At 43.1% G+C, this 23,050-nt stretch overlaps 1 protein-coding gene across 13 annotated transcripts in view; it reads left to right on the top strand.

Annotated features, from left to right (window-relative positions):
- LOC139049727 (uncharacterized) overlaps window positions 1-23,050 on the top strand; it is a 99,341-nt gene that overhangs the window by 8,210 nt on the left and 68,081 nt on the right. For 5 of the 13 annotated variants that reach the window (XR_011508542.1, XR_011508541.1, XM_070525502.1 and 2 more), the window contains exons 2-3: window positions 1,310-1,424; window positions 7,056-7,158. The gene's annotated coding sequence lies outside the window, so the exon portion shown is untranslated. Of the gene's footprint in view, window positions 1-1,309; window positions 1,425-7,055; window positions 7,159-15,841; window positions 15,966-23,050 lie in introns of all 13 variants that reach the window. The other 8 variants (XM_070525493.1, XM_070525503.1, XM_070525498.1 and 5 more) reach the window with 3 other exon arrangements.

The following is a 23,050-nucleotide window of genomic DNA, read 5'->3' as shown; positions in this document are numbered from 1 at the left end:
CATCATCATCATTATTCTATTATATGTTCGCTGCCGGACTAACGCTTCTCCCTGCGATCTTCTATTATTCCTGCCCCGCGCTAACCGATTCCAACTTGCGCCGGCAAATTTCCTAATTTCATCGCTCCACTGCGCTTCCCTTCTCTTGGCACCGATTCTGCAAGTCTAATGTCCATCGGTTACTTAACCTACGCATTAATTACATGACCTGCCCAGCGCCATTTTTTTCTGTTAATGTCAATTAATATAACGGCTAACCCCGTTTGCTCTAATACACACTGCTCTCTTCCTATCTCTTCAACGTTACGCATATAATTATTCGTTCCATCGCTCTTAGCTCGGCCCTTGCTCTCGAGCTTCTTTGTCAGTCTCCAACACCGTGTACTTAAATTTACATGCAGGTTAAAGAACTCCAGGTGGTCCAAATTAATCATTCTCGAGTGCGCCCCTCACCACGGTGTGCCTCATATATGAGGCACGCCGTGATCTGATTATAATCATATCGTGGTTTTGGTACGTAAAATTCTATCAGTTAATTTAATTACGAGCAGTCAAATATAATCATAGGTCTCCGGTGCTGCGTTAAAATATGGCAATCCATCTTGTCGCCGAAAGGTCCAGCTTGAATTCGATTCGAGGCCGTCAAAGCTGTGCGAGATTTTGTACCAACCGCGGGACTTTAGCTCTCTCTCATGTTCTGTGTGTGATGTAATGTGCCTTCCTCTTCTTTTCATTCGGGTATATGCATGTTGCCTCCTTCAGGAGACAACTTCTGGCCTGCTTCTCTTTGTGCCAGTGTATGTCTGGTGTTTATATACTTTTACGTCAGCATTAGCGATGTTATGTAGACATAAATAGATGAAGATACTAGCGTAGTGGAAAAGGGAGTGATTAGTGTGCGAAGAGGCCATACTGTGGTAATTTCAGCTCGATAAGTAAATAAGAATGGAAGGAAGACTGCTTGACAGAAGTGTTCAAAACTGAACGCTTATTTAAGAGAAATGAATCAGAGAAACACTACCTACTAATTACGATGTAATAGGACGCGAAACAATGTGACGTAATACCAGGAAAATAAAGGGCGTCACTCGCCACGTGAGTGATTTGCATGAGCGAATGCGTCTTTGGCGATGCGCAGCACTGTACATAAGAATACCCCAAAAATACCCAGCGGTGTCTTCTTTAATTAATCGCCTATTTCTTCCAACATTTTCTAACATAGATCACCTTCCATCTACGCTCTCAGAAAAGCAATGGGCTTGTTCCACTATATTATTCTTTGTTCAAAACTATTGTGGAACTCTTGCAGACTCGTCACCCACATTGCTTCCTCCTCATCTCCATCTTCCATACCTTGAAGCTGTCACGCCAGTTTGGAGATGAGAGTCCGCAAGAAGCGAGATAAGTGGAGCAGACAGGGTGAGGTAAGTCAGCCTTGTCATCCCATGTTTGTTGGTATGTGCTGCACGACCAGTGCGTTGTCAGTGGGCATAAGCCACTTACACGATTCCACGCATTGTAGCGTTTTCTTAGGGATTCATCGCGCAAGCGTTAAAATGCTCATTAACTATTTCAGCTTGTGGTACAGAGAATTCAAAAGGGCCTTTCTTACAAGAACATTTACCAGAAGTTTCTTCGTAACTCGGTGCTACCCTTAACATTTCTTTCTTGCGCAGAGCTCGGCTCGATCGCTGTAGACAAGTGGGATCACCTCTGTGCGCGATTCAGTGTCACGCAAATGTAGTACGACCTTCGTAACTGGTTCCAGTGCCTCGGGTAGTTACGCCTGTCTTGAAGTACATTTCTTAAAGATACCTTAGCAGTGAACACTTGCTACGCCGCGGTTAGAGCACTGCGGCACGCTGCACGTGTGATTACTATTCCGTTTTTTCCTCATCGGCGCGTCCGTGACTACCGCGAGACCGAAGCGCCGAACTGCGTCGCAGATTTCAATCACCGGGAGCTGCTTCGGAGGAGGGCCGCGTGGCGCCGCCTGCGTCGCTGGAATGGCCGAATTCTTTGCATTTGTAAATATCAGAACCGAGCTATAAGAATAATTACTTGCAGCCCACGCTTTTCTAATGCCACTTCCCTACGACACGAGAATGACTTCCTTACCATATCTGGGCTCACAAAATACAACCTAGGTATTTTTTTTCTACAGCTTTGTGAATAATTAGCTACCATCGATCCCATTTTCGCCTTCTAACCTGACGATTCATAGCACCACCAGATTTGCGTTGAATAACAATTTTATTTTACCAAGAATCCGCACTAACTATGGTAAACAGACTGTAGAATTCACTTCCATATCAATATGGAACACTCTTCCTTTCATAATGAAAAACGCAAGATCCTAATCACAAATTAAGGGAGAGCTAAAAAATGCATTTTTATTTACAGATTTTTAATTTATTTATTTATTTATTTATTTATTTTAAATACTTTCAAGGCCCGTAGGCGCTACAGAAAGGAGTGGTACATATACACGGAAAAATAATGCAGATCAATGAATAAAATATTTGTTAGATGGCATGGAAAACAGCAGTCTTGAACCTCGATGAGTCTATAATAGTAGCGACCGATGCGGGGAGGTGGTTCCAGTCATTGCAGATGCGAGGTAAAAAAGAGTTTAAAAAGATTAACGACAAGTATGAGTGAAGTCGGTCTTTGTTCGCTTTTTTTTTCTTTTGTTGTTAGAAATAAACTGTTGGTATTTTGTTCCCGCACAATTTTGCTGCTACCATTAGATATGCTAAACCGTGTTATTGTATGTAATCAATGCTGTATTTTGTCCTGTAGCCGTTCTTTTCTTGTTGCTTGTATAATTCCTTATTGTATGCTGTTATTGCTTTTAGATAATAATAATATAATAACTATAACTATAATAACTGTTCTTGTACAGGAGGTCCCGATGGTCTTTGACTATGGGACCTCCTTCTGCATACTAAATACTTGTAATTTGACTCAGCTTCTAATAATAAGTTCTGATTGATTGCTTGATTACGGGGTGGTCTTCTTTATCTTTTACGTAATTTTTAGAAATCGCCTGTGGTTGATAGCGTAATGTATGTTCTTGAGCTAGATTCTTTAAAGAGGCGGAGATTACTCGCACGAGAAATCGAAACACATATTCAAATAACTTGAGAAGCTACTAATTTATTTATTATTGGTTACCTTATACGACATATCACAATTTTGAAATTTTAGCCGGTGAGCTTGCACGACGTATGCACTTGAAATTTATTTCTAGGATGACACCAGTTTAGCCCCCAAATGTGGGAAGAGATACGTGGGTGCTCCAGGTACTTCTGTGCTTAAGCGCATAAAATAGCGTTTTGTCATAAATGGTACAACAGTGCGTTATTGCTGCGAGTTTGATGACACATATCTCGAAGATAGTGTCATTCTGAAAATTCATTCGAAGTAGATACGCCTTGTAAACTCACCGGCTACAATTCGCAAATTGCAGTATGTGCTGTAAAACACCTAATTTAGAAGATGATTCGCGAACATTTTTCCTTTAGTTGAAAATGTCTTTTGATTTCACGTACAAATAACCGGTGGCTCTCTGACTAATACCGCTCGACTAGAATTTTATTTGCAGGAGCCTATATTTAAATATTCCATAAAACTTGAAAAATAATCACCCCGTACAGAACACGTCAACACCGGAAAAAATATAACGATATAATCATTGACTTAAGTACCACAATGTCCCCAATAATAAGCAGGTGTACTTTTTTGGTATTTTCGGGCTTGACATCACAAAGGCCCTGTGACGCGTGTCCCAACAAAAACTTTGTCGATTATTGTCTACCTGGACCCAAGCAGGTGGAATTATCGTATAGGCAATTTATGGAACTAGTGAAATCTTCTCACTGAAGCTGCCGGTGACTGAATGTGTGTCGTGCAAGTAGTGCTCCAAGCACACGTTCAGGAAGGCGATTTGTGGGCAGATCTACCACTTCTCACGTAGGCGGGCGCATGCGCATAACTTCCTGTAAGCACGGAGATGCGCGATGTCCATCTACCTTAAGCATATCTTCAGGAATCAAGCTCTTACCAACTCCTGGTGTGTGTGTGTGTGTGTGTGTGTGTGTGTGTGTGTGTGTGTGTGTGTGTGTGTGTGTGTGTGTGTGTGTGTGTGTGTGTGTGTGTGTGTGTGTGTGTGTGTGTGTGTGTGTGTGTGTGTGTGTGTGTGTGTGTGTGTGTGTGTGTGTGTGTGTGTGTGTGTGTGTGTGTGTGTGTGTGTGTGTGTGTGTGTGTGTGTGTGTGTGTGTGTGTGTGTGTGTGTGTGTGTGTGTGTGTGTGTGTGTGTGTGTGTGTGTGTGTGTGTGTGTGTGTGTGTGTGTGTGTGTGTGTGTGTGTGTGTGTGTGTGTGTGTGTGTGTGTGTGTGTGTGTGTGTGTGTGTGTGTGTGTGTGTGTGTGTGTGTGTGTGTGTGTGTGTGTGTGTGTGTGTGTGTGTGTGTGTGTGTGTGTGTGTGTGTGTGTGTGTGTGTGTGTGTGTGAGAGAGAGAGAGCTTTTGTTGAAAGGAGTTCCGGAGGCTCGACTGTTTAGGCTAATGCGGGCCGCTACCACGTTGGAACTTCGTGTGATCACAGCTTTTATTCTTCTCCGCACACACCCCAATCTGTGTCGTCCTGGTTTGTATTTCCCGCCAGTATGCTATGAGGCGAAGTCGCAACGCGAACCAAAATACTGCGGTCGTGAGATTCTAATTTGTTTTTTTTTTCCTCGGTGAAAAAGCAAATTTCTCGGGTGAAAATTCCCGTGGCGAAAGTAGTTACGCTCCTCAATTATATCCACTTTTCTGCGCAATTTGTCATGGACCATCTTAGTGTGTTATTGACTTCTAAACATAGGCCAAAATGGCGTATTTGCTAAATTGGGGTTTTTAGCTTAGATTCTGTGCGCAGCACAGGGGCGAAAAAACATATTTGAGGGAAACTCCCATGAAAGTAGTTCCAGGTTTTCTTCCGCGGCCATCTTTATCAGAAAACGTACCTCAAATGCTATAATTTGCGAATTTTTTACATCTGTGTTCAGGATTTAAAAAAAAGTATGTTGTGAAACTCCTATCTATTGAAAGAACAATTTCCAAACAAAGCAAAAATACATATCTCAAAAGCATGCGCAAGACGGTCAATTTGTGGCAAAATTTTGTTTCGCACCTGATTTTCCACTGTACCGGGAAATTTAAATGGACCTCACAGGCGCAAAATGATTTTCCGCTCGCAATATTTTGGGAAAATGCTGTGCAAGTGATGTTTATAGGCGGGTATTTTTTGTAATTTTCTTAGCGAAATACATATTGCTTGAGTTGGGACAGTTGGCGTAGAATGACCCTGGTTTAAGTGGGTTACGTTCACATTCGGGAGCCGTGTTTCATTTGCGACTTTTTCAAACAAATTCTGAAAACGGCTATGGCGAACTCAAGAGCGTGCGATGTTATTTCCAACTAAGAACTCCGGTTGGTGCACATTATGCAGATCAGCGTATAAAAGGCGTAATGCAGGGTAGAGGAGCTCATAGCAGATGCATCGTTCTCCCCCCGGTATGCGTAATTGCTCATCTTTTCAGCACTGCATGAACTGACACAACTTCAGCCGGTAATTGCCACTTGAGCGCCAGCAAAGCGAAAAACCACAGGATAGGGTGTTTCATTCAATTAAGAGTATAGACTGTACTGTACGTGCCCTTATGCGTGTTTCGCGGTACATTCGAAAACCAAGGCTCCGTCTTTACCGAGCTTCTCGGTGGTTGACGAAACGCTCTGACGCAATAGAAGTTTCGCAAATGCATGCTGTGGTGGCTTGCACGATTGTTTTTACCCGGAAGCAACCTCTCCCACGTCCAAACGAAATTTATGTGGCGTAGTCGATTCCTGCGTGTGGTATGGTTTTAGCCGTGGAAAAATTTTCTCGCGGTCCAACAACATCGTGCAGGTCGCCCATGAGTGCGTTAACGGAAGAACTGTCGCAGCACTCGTAAAGAGCCAAGCGTCGGCAGGTACCTTAAACCCAGATGCCAAGGGGAACAGTGAGAGGAGACAATGTGTCCGAAAAGGCAGAAAGCTCCATCCTATCCTCTGCACTCCTGTGGCCGAATGTGCAGTCGGGTAGTGCTTCTTTCATCGCGGGGACGGCTCTCAAACATCCCACCTTTCTGCGGGTGTGCGTGGAGCAAGGCACTCGAGCCGTCTGCCTTGTCAGTCTCCGGCACCAGCATATGTCCTCCTAGCCAGGCCATTCGGGTGTATGTAGGCACCTTTCTCTACATTTCACGGGCGATTTGCGCGATGCTGTTACCATATATGAACACGCTTCACGCTAATGATATCGTAATGCCTGCCGAGCAAGTTGTGGAGTCGCAACAAACATGGTTTATTGTGCGGTAGCACATTGTCGCTAGCGCGAAGACGCGGGCGCAAACGCGTCCTGTAAGGTGCCCCTAGTGTAAAAAGCTGAGTAGGAAAAGGCCGGCCACATCGTTTAGCATTATGTCCAGTAACCGCCAATCGTGCAACACAAGAGACGCTAAATATGCGAAACAAGGACGGAAAACTTAGATTAAAAAAAAAAAAGAACTATTCTTACACCATGACTTACAGAACGCGGCACGTCTAACATCCAGGCAAGTATGATATGTAAGTGCATACCGCGATGTCGTGTGTAGAAATAAATAATGTAATGCCTGTACCATTACTAAGTACTCCGAAATCTTGTTCTATTGAGTACGCTGAGGATTCAAGCTGCGCGTAGCTCAGTGCAGTTTTTTTTTTGCTCTCTCGCCACCGCAAGACAGAAACGGCGAGAACAAGTGGCTGACGCAAAAACGGGCACCTTAAGCAGATCGCGGCGATTGAAACCATCGGATATTGAATGTAAGATTGCAAGTTTGAAAAAGGTCTTCGTGCGAACCACTAATGTTGCTGATAGCGTGAAAGTGTCCATGCATTGTACGCAGCGCTTCATGTGTGATAGGCGATAACGACGTCAGAAACGGCGACCGCGCTGGAAGAAAAATGATGACGAGCCGTACGCTGCGCAGGCTAACTCGGCTCGGTTGCCTAGGCAACGGCTCCGCAAGTGCCGTGCTGTGTGTGGCAGAACGCGATCGGCGGCTGTCTGCGGAAGACGTGGCTGCAAGTGGGGTAAGAGGCGCCGATATTATTATTTGTAATAATAAGCTGAAAATTGTGTTCGCGAACACGGTAACTGTATTTATGCTGTCGCAAGAATAGGTAGACGTTTGTGTAAAGGTGACAATTTATGGCGCTTAGAATAAAACGCGAGAAAAGGCATTTTGAGACTAGAAATATCCAATATCAGCACCAACGTCATGTTAGGCACGATAAAGCTGCCATTAAGATGTCTCTACAGACCCTTAGTTCGTGCTTACTTCAAATAAGCGAGGTAATAATGTGAAGTACAAAATTGACATTTTAACTAATGTTCCGGTCTCTGTTAATGAAAAAAAGGCATGAAGGTCGTGTTCACTTGGTTATATTGTTTGGTTGTGGTATTAATTCGTGCAGTATTGGTAACATTTGTCGCGGGTATCGATATTGCCAGGGTGAATAGTTTTAATTTTCATATCTGGTGACTTTTTTCGCCGAGACGACGCTTTTACAGGATAATCACTTTACACAATACGCGAACCTGGGGCACATTCGGGTGGTCATTTCAGAGGGCTCCAGAGGTAGGCATGTTTCCGTCAGCATGCTTCCGTCAGTTTCCGTCAGCATGCTTTTTCCGCTCTGTGCTCGGCCGTTTAGGTGCTTTCGTAATGGTGCTGTCATGCTTGTGTGCACCACGACGCGACAAGCTTTGAGTTTATTAGTAGTACGTTCAGTGCTTCTTTCGAGTCGATAAGCGAGCACTGACAGGCGCCTCATTATTGTGCTGAAGAGTAGATGTGCTTGCGTAAGGACTATCTTAAGAGCGACTGCAGCTGCAGCCATCGCTTTCGTAGCACACCATTATTTTGTCTGGCTTTACTCCCGCTCGCCGTGATGCTATAATGCCGCGTGATGTGAAGGCGTGAAGTCGGTCATCACCGTAAATTTCTCTCGGCCCTTGCTTGCTTTCCTCTCAACGCTCCGCAAAGGGACCCCCGTTCATGTGGCGCGTGATTTAAATGACACGGATGTGGAGCGTCTTGTAATCCTGTTCAGACAAGGAAATCGATCCGGCGAATTCACCACCAGTGAGCGTAGTCGTCAATTCGATGGCGAGGGAGGCCTGTCTATAAGGTTGCGTGTACTATCACGTCTAGCACGAATCGCAACGCACGGGCAGTGGCCGGAGTGCTCAACGTGTCGGGCTGGTGCCGCCATTATGCGAAGCTAACTCGAGCAAAAAAAAAAAAAAAAGTGATGGTTTGGCCATGATATCAGTTCGCGTACTGTTTCGCTCTGCGCCGTCGGCCTATCACTCTATCACAGAGAGAGAGCGAGAGAGAGAGAGGCTAGTTACGAAGCCGAGAAGAGCGGGGAACCATGACGCAGCACGCTGAGCTGACATCTAAGGGCGGCAAGCTGCATGCTTTGCGGGCCAGTGTATTATCGCTTCGCGAAGAAAGTAAGCCGACACGGGTATCCGCCAATTCTTGGAATGACGCGACCATCTACACTTCTGTCTGGAGAGCGTCGCGTGTTAGCCCCAACTGCTCAACCCGCAGAGCGCAAGGCCCACCGGTTTCAGCTCATGCTTTTGGAGTACAATCTGCAAACTGCCTGATGAGACCGATCTATACGGCAGTGCATAAATGTGTCGCGAACCGGCTTGAAGCGTGTAAATGTGGTTGGCAATTGCATGCGCGCCGTCATTATCGTCAGTAGTGTGTCGCTTTGCTTCCTGCGCAAAAAAAAGCGGAACATTTGTATTTTTTTTTCATTCTTCGAGGGTGATAACCGGAGATGGTAGAGACTTTATTCATTCCTTCTATTACTGCGTCAGTTTGTTAATCGCCACTACGGTATGAAAATTTTGTATGTACGTACGCACGCTTCATTTCAACAAAAAAGTACAGTATTGTGGCTGGCAAGTGAAAAAGAAAGCTGCTCGTGGCAGCTTGAGTGGCCCCAATATAGATTATAATGAGTCCGAGCAGGCCAGGCTTCATCCACGGCAAACATTTGTTTCCTATTCGGGCAAGTGTAAGCCAGTTAGCATAATCGTCGATATATGTTGCCCAGCTATCGCTGCTTTCAGCAGCATTTAACTATTCTGTTTGTGTTACTTTCTGCAGTTTTCTCTTGCGGACAGTTACCAGGCGTAGGTGCAAACAATTAAGATACAGTGTTCGACTTAATGGTGCTTCCTCTCTTTGGAGATCTTGACAAAATATCAAGAAACATTTATTTTGAGGATTTTCTCCCAACCGACACAATAAGGAAACAAGCAATGTAGGAATATTTAAAACCAGGTATGACGCTGATAGTGCAAATTTGTCTTACCGGCCAAGTGCTCGCCGGAGAGTGAACGCCCGCCTAACTGTCCGGCGGCAGAGTGAAAACGGTTATTCATGCAAGATAGCAGTGTTGGTCAATGTAGTACTAGACAATACAGTTGCACTAGAAAAAAGGAGCTCGGGAGTCGTGCTTTTCGTGCATGGTAAATTAGCCCGTTAAATAACCCTCCATGAACTATGATATGGACCTGATACTACATTGTGCAGTTTTCAGGACGGTTAGCATCAGTTTATTTAATCGGACAATAAAGGAGGTAAAAACTGTTTCAGCTTTTTTGGTAAGTTACCCTTGTTTAACACAACAAAAGCCTGTCCTGCTAGAAGGGGAGGTTTAATTGATAGATTTTGGTGGCGCCGGCTTCGGTCTAGGTAATTTCTTTATAGACAAACTTGGAATACATCCTGAAAGAGAAAAATATTAAAGCTAGGAAGTTTGAGTAACTTCTATACCACAGCCGCAGCAAAAAAAAAAAAGAAAGAAAAAAATGCTGGCTCTTCCATAATCGAGAGTAGATGCAAGCATGGAATGGCTTCCGGCAAAGTAGACTGGAATTACAACGTTCGCTCGCAGACATCTCGCAACCATCTCAAGCATATCATCATATCATATCATCATCATATCAACCCTGTCTATTTCTATGCCAACCCGAATTACCTCACAAAGTTCTACTTCCATAGATATGTGTTTCAAACCTGAATGCATCAGATTTCAAAGCAGGGGCATTATCATGTGACATCAGTGACCATCTGCCTATATTCTTTGCCACACAACACATCCTAACCACGAACTATAAACGCAGCAGGCTCGAACATAGGGTGGTGAATGACTCATCGTTAAGCTACTTTCATTCTTTAATTGAGCGGGCTGACTGGTCAAGTGTGTACTCACAGCAGGATGCAAATTCTGCGTATGAGGTTTTTCTTTGCGTCTTCCTTAGTTGCTACAATGACGCATTTCCACTGAGAGAGTATAAGAAATGCAATGGGAAGATTAAAAAGCCCTGGATTGACACCGCCCTGCTAAAACGCATCAAGAAGAAAAATAATATGTTCCACAAATTCATAAAATGCAAAGACGGTGACTTGTTCAAAGAATTTAAAAAACATCGCAATCAATTAAACGCTGATTTAAAGAAAGCCAAACTTGCATATTATGAAGCAATGTTTGCTAGGATAAGAACGGATCCGGCAAAGATCTGGAGACAGGTAAATTACCTTACTGGAAGGAACCCATCACCGGTTAAGGCTGACCAAATAGTAATCAATGACTCTGTAGGAGGCAAGACGCTAGCAGATGAAATTAACGAGTATTTCATTAATGCAGCCGTACCCCAGCCGTCTATTCAACAAAGTGGGCTCTACTGGCCTTCTCGTCGAGTAAATTCATTTGTTTTGGATGCCGTTACCGAAAGAGAAATCAATGGTCTTATAATATGCTTAAAAAATAATGTCGCAAGTGGGTATGATGAAATTAAAGTTGAACCTGTAAAGCGAGTGTCATTAATTATCAGCCCTGTCCTAGCCTATCTCATTAGTCTCGCATTTTCTACTGGAGTCTTCCCAGATAAATTAAAGCTGGCCAAAGTAATTCCAATACACAAAGGAGGTAGAATTGACGATATTACTAATTACCGGCCAATCTCAGTGCTACCGGTGTTTTCAAAGATTTACGAATTGTCAATCAATAACAGACTGTCAAAATATCTAACTAAGTATCATATAATATCACCCTCACAGTATGGTTTTCAGAAAAACAAGACAACTCAGGACGCTCTTCTTGCCGTCAAGCAGCAAATAATCAGAAATATTGAAGGTCAGCTCTTCACCTTAGGCATATTTCTCGATCTGCGCAAAGCTTTTGATTCTGTTGACCACGAAATCTTAGCTATAAAATTAGATTGCTATGGAATTCGAGGTATCACATTGGACCTTATCAAGAGCTACTTATCGTTTCGGCGTCAGTTTGTTAAAATAGAATGTAGTTCTTCAAAACAGCTTGACATTAACCTGGGTGTCCCGCAAGGTTCGATATTAGGCCCGTTACTTTTCCTCTTACATGTTAATGACATTACGGATCTACAAAGAACACCCACAATAACCATGTTTGCAGATGACACTAGTTTATTTTTTACAGGTAGAACACTGCATGACATTGAGCAATCGGCCAATCTGTATTTAAATGATTTATCCGCATGGTTGCAACAAAACAAACTTCAGTTGAATGCAGTAAAAACAAAGTACATGATATTTAAGCCAATCAATAAGCATAAAAAAATGATTAACTTACAGTACAGAGGACATAACTTAGAACAAGTAAGTGTACAAAAGTTCCTTGGGGTATGGTTTAGTGAAGAGTTGTCTTGGACCCCCCATGTCAATCATCTGCTCTCCGAACTCGCGAAGTCTGTTGGTTGTATTAGAAAAATCGCTCCTCTTCTACCCCTTTGGCTAAAGCAATCACTATATTACTCCCTGTTCTATTCTAAACTTTTGTATGGCATTCTGGTCTGGGGGACAACGACAAAAGGGAACTACGATAGGCTACAGCTGCTGCAAAAACGTGTCCTCCGGATTTTTGTGAACCACACTGGCCCTATTAGTTTGTTGCCGACACAACCACTTTTTCATAGATTTGATGTTTTACCTGCAAATAAAGTCTATTTATGGATACTGGCACAGCGAATTTATAAACAGAAACTCCACAGTATTTACACACCTGTCTTGGCGCAATATGATATCCGTAACCCCCAACGCAGAAATAAAAAAGTCAGAACAAATTATGGAAAACAAGATCTGGAATATCAGGTAATAGACATGTTAAATAACTGTGCTTCTATTTTGGATTTCTGCCTACCCAGAAAAACGTTCAAACGTGAACTGCGGTTCATTTTGTTTTCCGTCGATTCTGTTTTTGGTTGAAAGTGTTAAGTTACAATGACGTAAATTTCCGTTTCAATTGTTGACTTCCTTTTAAGTATTTTTGTGATATGAGCGAATCTTCAATGTGATTTAAAAAAAAATAAACTGTCCATAGTGTTTAAGTACACCCATATTGTATAGAATGTATGATGTAGGCTGTATGCGTGTACTCTTTGTAACACCGCTCCTCTTTTGTTACCAGCTCTCTGCTGTACTGCTGCAGACTGCTCCTTTTGTTACGGGGGCAGAGACCTCGTCAGGCAATCATGCCTTTAGTCTCTGCCACCCGCAGGATGATGTGATTTTCCTGCAAATAAAAACTGACTGACTGACTGACTGACTGACTGACTGACTGACTGACTGACTGATAATCAACCGCCTCGCTCCGGACGCTGCCGGCATGGTCTCGCAGTGTGGCGCTCTCTCTCGCCGCGGAAGTCGCGGGCCCCTGGCGTTCAATAGAGCACAGACAACCCTGTCTCGGCGCCAAACGACGAAAGTCAACTGTATGGTGCACTGTATCTGCTTTTTGAACGCCGCTTTTGGAAACAACAAATTAAACTACAGCGTACAAGAAGTTACAGGTTGACTGATATGCGAAAAAACATTACGAAGAAATCGGAAGCCATAGTTTCGTAACTTGTTTTGGCAGCTGCTAGCTTATGTAATGCGGTCTTGTAGAAGGGGTTGGAGGCCAGAAAACGCATTTTCCTCAGTTGTGACTGATTTCCCAGATAATCTTGTTTCGTTCTCCTCTCATTCTCGTCCCATTCTCCTCTTGCGTGCCTTTATAACGGCTTTGGTTTTTGGCGTAAGGTCTCTTGAAGGTTGTCGACAACGGGGGCTAAAAGCATTTCATGCTTAAAATAAAAAAAACAAACATAATTGTCATCTCTGGCGTCACACTGACGTACATGCACATGTTCTGGTTGCGTAATGGTGTTGTAATGGTGGAGCTGCTAAGCACAGTCGCGGGATCGAATACCGTCCACGGCGGCCGAATTTCGATGGGGCGAAATGCGAAGGCACCCGTGAACATAGATTTAGGTGCACGTTAAGGAGCCCCAGATAGTTCAAATTGCCGGAGACCGCCACCAAGGCGTGCCCCATTATCAAATCGCGGTGTTTCACGTAAGATTCCTAAATATAAATAAACTTTTTTTTGACGTACATTCCCCCAAACATTGGGTGTGCTATTAGGGTTTACTGTCCATTTGGTTTTTGTCCCAGTAAATGCAAAGCGGTAAATGCAAGTGGATCAGACATTTACTATATAACATCGTTTTTCGCGAGTTAGTGCCGTAGTGGTCGATCTACATAGAAAATTTAAATTTTTTTCCTGTCAATGCGAAAACTGTGAAATTATTTTGGCAGCCTTTATGTTGTTCAGGAGCATATACTCATGAAGTGGCCAGCGGTCCTGCACGATCGCGAGACTGCGGTGCATGGCTGTAACGCAATGTATGCCATGGAGTAATGCTATCCATATTTTCCAAACTATAGGCTGATATATATTTATCGTAAATAATATATACAGAAGCCTTCGTGATGAAACTATGCATAATGGTGCGTTTTGTGTAGCGTTTGAATGTGCAGGTTGAGTTTATTTTATGTATTTTATTTGCTTCATTTCAAGAATACTGCGGACCGTCAATCTGGCCCAAACGGGAGGGACTACAATAAGAAAATCGCAGACAACCGATGGACAAGTATACAGCGACAAATATAACTTGCAAGCTATCATTACAGTTAACACTAGTAGCACTATACCTGCATTTCTGTTTTAAAAGAAGAGAATTACTCCGTTTCAGCAACAAAATCACGTGGTAGGAAGAAAGTTCCAGTTCTCAACAGTTCTCGGGAAAAAAAAAAGTAACTTAGAGCTGTATGTGTTGGAAATTCTAATCATCATCATCAGCCTATTTTATCTCTACTGCCGGACGAAGGCCTCTCCAGGCGACCTGCTATTACTGCTGTCCTCAGCTAACCGATACCAACTTGCGCCCGCCAATTTTATAATTTAATCACTCCACCTAGTTTTCTGCCGTCTTCGACTGCGCTTCTCTTCTCTTGGCACGCATACTGTAACTCTAGTGGTCCGTCGATTATCTAGCCTGCGCATTACATCACCTGCCCAACTCCATCTTTTTCCCTTAATGTCAATTAGAATATCGGCTATCCCAGTTTGCTCTGTGATCCACACTCTTCCTGTTTCTTAAACTTAAGCCTATCATTCTTCGTTCCATCGGTCTTTGTCCGATGCTTCTTCTCGAGCTTCTTTGTCAACCTCCAAATCACTTTACCCCCTCCCCTTCCCTCCTTTCCCCAGCGTAGGCTAGCATGCCGGATCTACCCATCTGCCTAACCTCCCTGCCTCGCCCCCCTTCTCTCTCTCTCTCTCTCTCTCTCTCTCTCTCTCTCATGTCCCATATTTTAGCACCGGTGGAATGCATTTCTTCTTTACCTTTCTTTTCAACGATAGTGGTAAGCTACCAGTCAGGATCTGGCGCTGTCTTCCGTATGCACTGCAACCCATTTTTATTATTTTGTAAATTTTCTTCTCCTGATCAGGGTCCCATGTGAGCAATTGGCCTAGGTAAACGTACTACTTCATAGACTCTAGAAGCTGACTGGCGATCCTGAACTCTTGTTCCCTTGTCCGGCTATTGATGATTATCTTCTGCATAATAATCTTAAACCGCACTCTTACACTCTCTCTGTTAAGGTCTTCAATGATTTGTTGCAATTCCTCCGCATTGTTTTGCAACAAGACAATGGCATCTCCAAACTGAAGGTTGCTGAGATATTCGCCGTCGATCCTTATTGCTAAGCCTTCCCAGTTTAAAAGCTTGAGTACTTCTTCCAAGCACGCGGTGAATAACATTGGAGAAGATCGTGTCTCCTTGTCTGACCCCTTTCTTTATAGGTTTGTACCTACTTGTGCAGAATTAGGGTAGCTTTGGAATGCCTGTAGATATTTCCCAAGATATTTGTGCTCCTTCATTACGTAATGCCTCTGACTGCTGGTATCTCTACTCAATCAAATGCTTTTTCGTAATCTATAAAAGCCACATCGGGAGGCTCATTGTACCTTGCGGATTTCTCGATTACCTGGTTAATGACATGGATATGATCCACTGTAGAATAGGCTTTCCTGAAGCCAGCCTGTTCCCTTGGTTGACTAAATTCCAGTGTTGCCCGTATTCTATTGCAAATTTTATTGGTTAATACTTTATATAATGCTGGGAGTAAGCTAATGGGCCTATAATTTTTCAATTGTTTCACGCTTCCCTTATTGTGGATTAGTATAATCGTTGCATTCTTCTAGTTCTCTGGGACCTTTGAAGTCGATAGACACTTCTTATAGAGAGCCGCCTGTTTTCCAAGCATTACGTGTCTTCCATCTTTGATTAAATTGACTGTTATTCCATATTCTTCCGCAGCACTTTCCCGTTTCATGTCCTGCAAGATCCTTCTGAGCTCATCGCTAGTTATAGGAGGAGTTTCTGTATCCTGTTCATGGCTGTTTCTAATTGAGGTATCCTGACTCCTTTGGGTACTGTACAGGTCAGTATCGAATTCATCCACTGCTTTTACTGTAGCTTCGAGTTTGCGGATGATATTACCTTGCTTATCCTTCAGTGCACATGCCTTGGTTTCTCCTATACGAAGTTTCCTTCTCACTGATATCAGGCTTCGCTCATTTTTTAGGGCTTCTTCAGTCTCTCTGAAGTTATAATTTCGAATAACCCTAGCAACAGTAACACAAACTTAATAATAGAATACAAAAAATAAAGGATATGCGTAAAAATGAGCAAGTTAAATTTTGAATACAGAGTACTCTTCATTTCGCCATTGCTAACTTCAACTGCATGAGCACGCTTCTATTATTAAGAGAGAAACATCGTCACTGATCTAACGTGCCTTGCAAAGCATACATTACCGGTTCATATGTGTAATACAAGAAATTGGGACTGCTTTACTGTGCCACTAAACCGTACCAATTACGGAGACCAGATGCTCAAATGTACTATTCCAAAACAGCTAAATTACTGTTATGATCGAGTTATAAGATCTAACAGCACTAAAACTTAAGGTGGCTTTTTTATAGCTTGTTCGTTTGTGTCATTTTTCTCTATATAATCGTTTCCATAAAGTTGAACATGGCTGAGAAACTCGCAGTTTGCTTCAACATCGTATAAACCAGAATTCAAGTATTTTTTTGTCTTCTACTTGATATTATTATTGTAGCTGTACAAGTTGAACGAAATTTTGTTCAGGCATATCTTTTAAGACTTTTTTTTGCTGGCCGTAAATGGTCGCTGTTCAAACGTGGCGAGGTGAGAACTCCTGCGTTGTCTGCAGTCTTTTCTTTTCATCCTTCCTGGTACTTTGATACATGAATAACTTGATCGATTGATTAAGAACAGAACGCAGCTAAGAGCGTGACCTTAAATAACAAAATATCCCGATATCATTAGCTTTGTTCTGACCAGTTCTAAATAGCAAAAATGTCAGCGCTACTGCTTACATTCTTCGCATTTTTGAACCGAATAGACCCTAGATCTGTAATGTCCACTTGCTTGTTTCTTTTTCTTCTCACTGTAAGCTACCGTTTGTGTTTGTTCATCTTTGAAATGAGACTCGGTGCTTTCTCCTAGCTCTGCTCATTGTTTCTCTGTCGGATGTCCAAAATAGTATACGTTAATGGCGTCTCCTCAACCTGCTAGTTTTCTCCCTCATATATTAGCCAACTTTCTGTATTTTTTCCGACATGAGAGGCCATGAATAGACCACTGTCTATTTCCCAATTTCCAAGGTATTTTACCCCCACACTTAGGTTTTCTGTTGACAAACAACACAGTCTGCCGTCTCTCGCGTCAAGCCGTTGTTTGCCGTTGTAGTCCGTGTTGCTACCTAAGTTCCTGTAAACTAGAGGTACTGCTAAAATGCATACCCAATTTTCCGTAAACTTGATTGGACAGTAATACGTTTGCCTACTCTACACCATTTCGCATCTCTCTCGGTTTCGCGACAAACACTATAGCTACCAAATCTTCAAGATCAGTTTCTAACCATTGCCGACTAATTTATCCAACCCTTTCTTTACTTTCCAAATATTTAACCACTTCTATTATGCCGTCTTGGGAGTTAATTACAGCTGATAGCTTTATTCAAGTGTGCTTTTCTTTATTTAACGTGATCTCTGTTGTTTTCCTAGCACTGGCTCTGTCGCTGAGAATTACGGTACCCGTTCTCAATGGGAAATCCACAGAGGTACCGCTCGTTTCTCGAGTGCCAATCTTATTTTCTTCCAGTGCATGTAGTTATAATGCATGTCATCAGCAGCAATGCCAATCTTGGTGAATGTGCTATCGGCGGCATTTAAGGTAAATTCGTTATTGAATTTACTATATGAAAAGATTGAGTTCATTTCATTTCATTTTTATTCCTTAAAGAGCCCGTAACGGGGTATTACATACCCCGTTACATACCCTCATTTGAGCACACACTGTTTCTGAACTTTTCCTAGGTCTCTGTTGCTGCGAAGTTTACGTGTTTTGCACCGAAGTTATTCGTGTGACTATAGAAATGTTCGAAAATATTGCATGCGTGTTTTCGAGGTTTCATCAACCAGGTTAATTTATTTTCATAGTGTGAGCATTTTCGGGGTGTTGGGTAGTTATATTTTTAAATGCGATAGTTAATTAGGGGAACAATTAAAATTGCGACACCATGATTTATTGCTTGCTTAAAGGCATTATGTGAACCGCTTGCAAAGTTCTCGCGCCGTCCTAGCAGAATTATAATAACAGGTACCATTGATATAAGTGGGCAGCTATGGCAAGATGTCTTAAAATAAAATAAATTTCATGGTGGTGGGCTCTACAAGGCAAAGGATCGAAATAGTTGTCACAAGTAGATGTGCCTGTTATCATTGGGTTGAACGTCTCCATGTTAAAGAAGGAATACGAAATAACAGCAGCGATGTACAGAGCAACTCGTCAAACCTGTTAGTGCACGTCTTAAGTTACCTTGTTGGTGCATTACTTTTTGTATAAAGTGAGATTGCCTCGGTCAAAAAATTGTCAGGCGACCCTGGTCAAGAGAAAGAAATTCACAGAAGAATAAAGGTGTGTTGGAGTGCATAAGGCAGGCATTGGGGGATCCTGCCTGGGAGCTTACCAGTATCACTGAGAATAAAGGCACAAAGTCAGTGCATTCTACCGGTTCTAATATATGGGGCAGAAACTTGGAGGTTAACAAAGAAGCTCGAGAACGAGTAGAAGACCGCGCAAAGGGCGATGGAACAAAAAAATTTTAGGCGTAACGCCAAGAGGCAGGAAGAAAGCGGTGTGAATCAAAGAGGAGACGGGGACAGGCGATATTCTAATAGACATTCAGAGAAATGTAATGTAATGTAATGTAATGCGCAGGATAGGTAACCGGTGGACAATTAGAGTTACAGAATGGGCGCCAAGAGAAGGCAAGCGCAGTCGAGGGCGTCAGAAAACTAGGTGGGGTGATGAAATTATGAAATTCGCAGGCTCAAGTTGGAGCCATTTGGCGCAGGACAGGGATATTTGGAAATCGCAGGAAGAGGCCTTCGTCCTGCACTGGACATAAAAATAGGCTGATGATGAAGTGACCGCTGACATTTCTTAGGGTTTGCGAATCGAATCGAATACTGCCAGAAACGAACTGAATCTAATATCGAAAATATTCCGAATTGTTTTAGTATAACGAACAGGCCGTTATCACAGTGTTCACATCCTAGTATTTTTAAATTTAGAAAGCTTCTGCCATTACACAGTATGTCATGAAGTGTTGTTCACTAAAAGCACAACTGCATGGCGTATTAGGAGCAAATTTCTTCTCATGCAGATGACTCTTAAGAGAGTGCGAATGATCGCTTTACAGTCCGTAAAATATGGCTACCTAAATGACCTAGCCTGCTCCATTACGAAAGTTCTCATGATTGATGTCTATAGTCTATATTATGCCTGCGGGGGTAAAAACTTACCCGACATTCCCTCCAATTTAATGGGTACTTAGGTGCAGTTCCCGGTATGAAACATTCGCAAGTATTAAAAAAAAATATTCGCATGTACGAATAGTGGCTATTTGATTCGAAGCCCGAATCCAATACGACACTATTCGATTCCTTATTCCATACTTTCGTGCATTCGCGCAGCCTTAACATGTTTTACACACTCAGACACGTGCAGTGAAGCCTACATTTAATTAAACGGAACACCCTAATGCGCGGTTTTCACTCTGCTGGCGCTCAAGCGACAATTACCGGATGAAGTTGCGTCAGTGCAGTCGTAGAGAAAGAAATTCCACGAGGGCGGGCACTCCCATAGAGCCCAGCGGCTCAATCTACTGTAGAATTTCAAGCCGCCGGCATTAATACCTGAACCACACTTCTGGTTTCTGTTCTGGGCGCGCGCTTTCTGAACGTTAGCTGGAACTTGTTAGGCCGCCTGCGCTGATCGTCGAGGATTTATTTCTTTTTGCTTGTGATGCTCTACCGCGTGCGGTGTTGTTGTTGCGGTATCGTGTTATTAGGAAGTAATAATGATTGCGAAAGATCTTTACAAACCTCCATCAAATCTGTGCCACGTGTAATTTCATAATGTAGACGCAAGATACCTCGTCAAATGAGGAAATGTTTATCTTGCTCTATGAAAATGTTCATTCCGGACTTCTGGTGCGTTCAGCCAACGTTGTGTATAATAAAGCACCCGAATCAAGGCACTGAATGAAGCACCAAGAGTTTAAGAGCTAATAGGAGGATAAATTTCGGCTTCTTCGAAGGCAGAAATGCGTTTTGTGAATTTTTGTGCTTCAGTGTAATACGTATAGTGCAGTGTGATCATGGAGTAAGAAAAAAAGTGTATTGTAGGGAAAATATTTTGAGACTATACAGAAATTGTTTCTTGTTCTGTTAGGTTTAGGGGTACGCGAAAGAATCTCATGCGACCCGTCTTGGTGGCGCAGTGGTAAGCGGGTTGCGCTGCCAAGCCGAAGGGCGCGGGATTGAATCACGGCCGCGCCGGCCGCGTTTCGACGGGGGCGAAATGCGAAAGTGCCCCTGTACCCTGCATTTATTGCGCAACAAAATACCACAGGGGGTCGAAAAGAGCTGGCAATCAGTTTATCCAACGCTAAAGGGGATTAAGACAAAAGCCTGCGCACGCACGAGAGATTCAGTCAACCACTTATTTTCATTCAAATGCGTTGTTACTTCCTATTGTTTTCTCCCACCAAAGGTCGTTGGTACGAGGGCCTTAATAAAGTGGCTTAACTTCACCCATAAATAACACCAAAGGTCGTTGGCATGACTTCCGCCAAAGGTCGAGTGTTCGGCTCCTACCAAGGGTCGTGGGTTAGATTGCCTTAACTCTATCTTCATGAACTGTGCTTTAATTAACTTTACCTTAGTTAACAGCAATGTAGTGGGTTCGCCTCTCAACTTTTCCGATGTCACTATGAATCCATCTTGGAGGTATGGCCGGTTCTCTCATATCTTTTTTTCGAAGCATGAGGCAACTAATCGCCACCACCACCACCACCACCACCACCACCACCACCACCACCACCATCATCATCATCATCATCATCCTGGTTACGCCCACTGCAGCGCAAAGGCCTCTCCCCTACTTCTCCAACTACCCCGGTCATGTACTAATTGTGGCCATGTTGTCCCTGCAAACTTCTTAATCTCACCCACCCACCTAACTTTCTGCCGCCCCCTTCTACGCTTCCCTTTCCTTGGAATCCAGTCCGTAACCCTTAATGACCATCGGTTATCTTCCCTCCTCATTGCATGTCCTGCCCATGCCTAGTTCTTTTTCTTGATTTCAACTAAGATGTCATTAACTCGCGTTTGTTCCCTCACCCAATCTGCTTTTTTCTTATCCCTTAAAGTTACACCCATCATTCTTTCCATAGTTCGTTGCGTCATCCTCAATTTAAGTAGAACCCTTTTCGTAAGCCTCCAGGTTTCTGCCCCGTACGTAAGTACTGGTAAGACACAGCTGTTATAAACTTTTCTCTTGAGGGATAATGGCAACCTGCTGTTCATGATCTGAGAATCCCTGCCAAACGCTCCCCAGCCCATTCTTATTCTTCTGATTATTTCAGTCTCATGATCCGGATCCGCGCTAATTACCTGCCTTAAGTAGATGTATTCCCATACCACTTCGAGTACCTCGCTACCTATCGTAAGCTGCTGTTCTCTTTCGATACTGTTAAACATTACTTTAGTTTTCTGCAGATTAATTTTTAGACCCACCCTTATGCTTTGCCTCTTCAGGTCAGTGAGCATGCACTGCAATTGGTCCCCTGGGTTACTAAGCAAGGCAATATCATCAGCGAATCGCAAGTTACTAAGGAATTCTCCATTAACTTTTGTCCCCAATTCTTCCCAATCCAGGTATCTGAATACCTCCTGTAAACACGCTGTGAATAGCATTGGAGAGATCGTATCTCCCTGTCTGACGCCTTTCTTTATTGGGATTTTGTTGCTTTCTTTATGGAGGACTACGGTGGCTGTGGAGCCGCTATAGATATCTTTCAGTATTTTGAACGGCTTCTATGCTGCTTGAGTGCGATGTTAGCCGGGTTCCAAATGGCGCATGCGTATTCTAGTTTGGAGCGAAGTAATGATTTGTAGAGAGATTCAGTGACGATGGTGCAGATGAGAAGTTTCGTATTTGTTTTTGATTTTGTTTCTAGTCTCTTTCGTGAGGTAATCCAAAAGATAGTACAATCTAAATACAAGTGTCACTATGCATTCGCCGCAGGGTATGGGCCCTTGGTGTTAATGCTTATGTGACGACATTGCGTATGAGCCGCGGTAGTTACTGGGGCTGCGCCAATGGGTGTGTCTTACTAGGATCACTGGGAATGAGATGAAGATGATGATTAGAATGACGATGACAGCTTACAAGAAGTTGAAATTTGATTCAACCTCTAGTTGACGTCGATCAAAAGTTTTCGCTCTCAGCGCGGCTTTCACAATAAACCATGCGATTCTTGCACTCAACGCTTACCGTCAACTCGCTAAGGGAGACAGTGTCTTCCGTAGACTACGACTGGACGTTCAGTCGCCTTCCAACTTTTGTTTATTAAGTTTTTACGCCAGTTAAGCCAGTCGCCGCAGCCTGTGTGTTTCGGGTCGTCGTATCTTGCCGTGTGCGGTGCTGTGTAGATCCCAAAATGTGCTAGCGCGCTCGGGTGTTTTTAGGAAAGTTGGCGTACAAGCAGTTGACGTGTTAGCGTTATCCTTCTCATTTATACAAAGTAGCAGATTAGCATTGCATTCCTCTAAAATGAAGGAGAATTTTTTATATTAAAGGCCGAAAGAAAACGGCCGCCACCAAAGTTCCGAGACTCTCTGTGCTGTGAGGATGCTAAAGCACCGGCAACACCGGATGATTATGAAGATAATAACGAATACTTACGCTTGTTGCATGCACTGTTATTTCTCATGCTACGTTTTCAGTTAATTGTTTTTGTACTGACAGCTTTCATGATTGATCAATTATTACGCTGCATTAAAGAAGGGGAATAAGACATAATTGCGCGAATGTTTTTATACTTTGCGGCAGCTGCATATTCATGCCGATAAAACGGAGACGGTG

The sequence above is a fragment of the Dermacentor albipictus genome, chromosome 9 (genome assembly GCF_038994185.2).
Source record: "Dermacentor albipictus isolate Rhodes 1998 colony chromosome 9, USDA_Dalb.pri_finalv2, whole genome shotgun sequence".
Taxonomy (NCBI): Eukaryota; Metazoa; Arthropoda; class Arachnida; order Ixodida; family Ixodidae; genus Dermacentor; species Dermacentor albipictus.
This window is presented reverse-complemented; position numbering and strand designations above follow the sequence as displayed.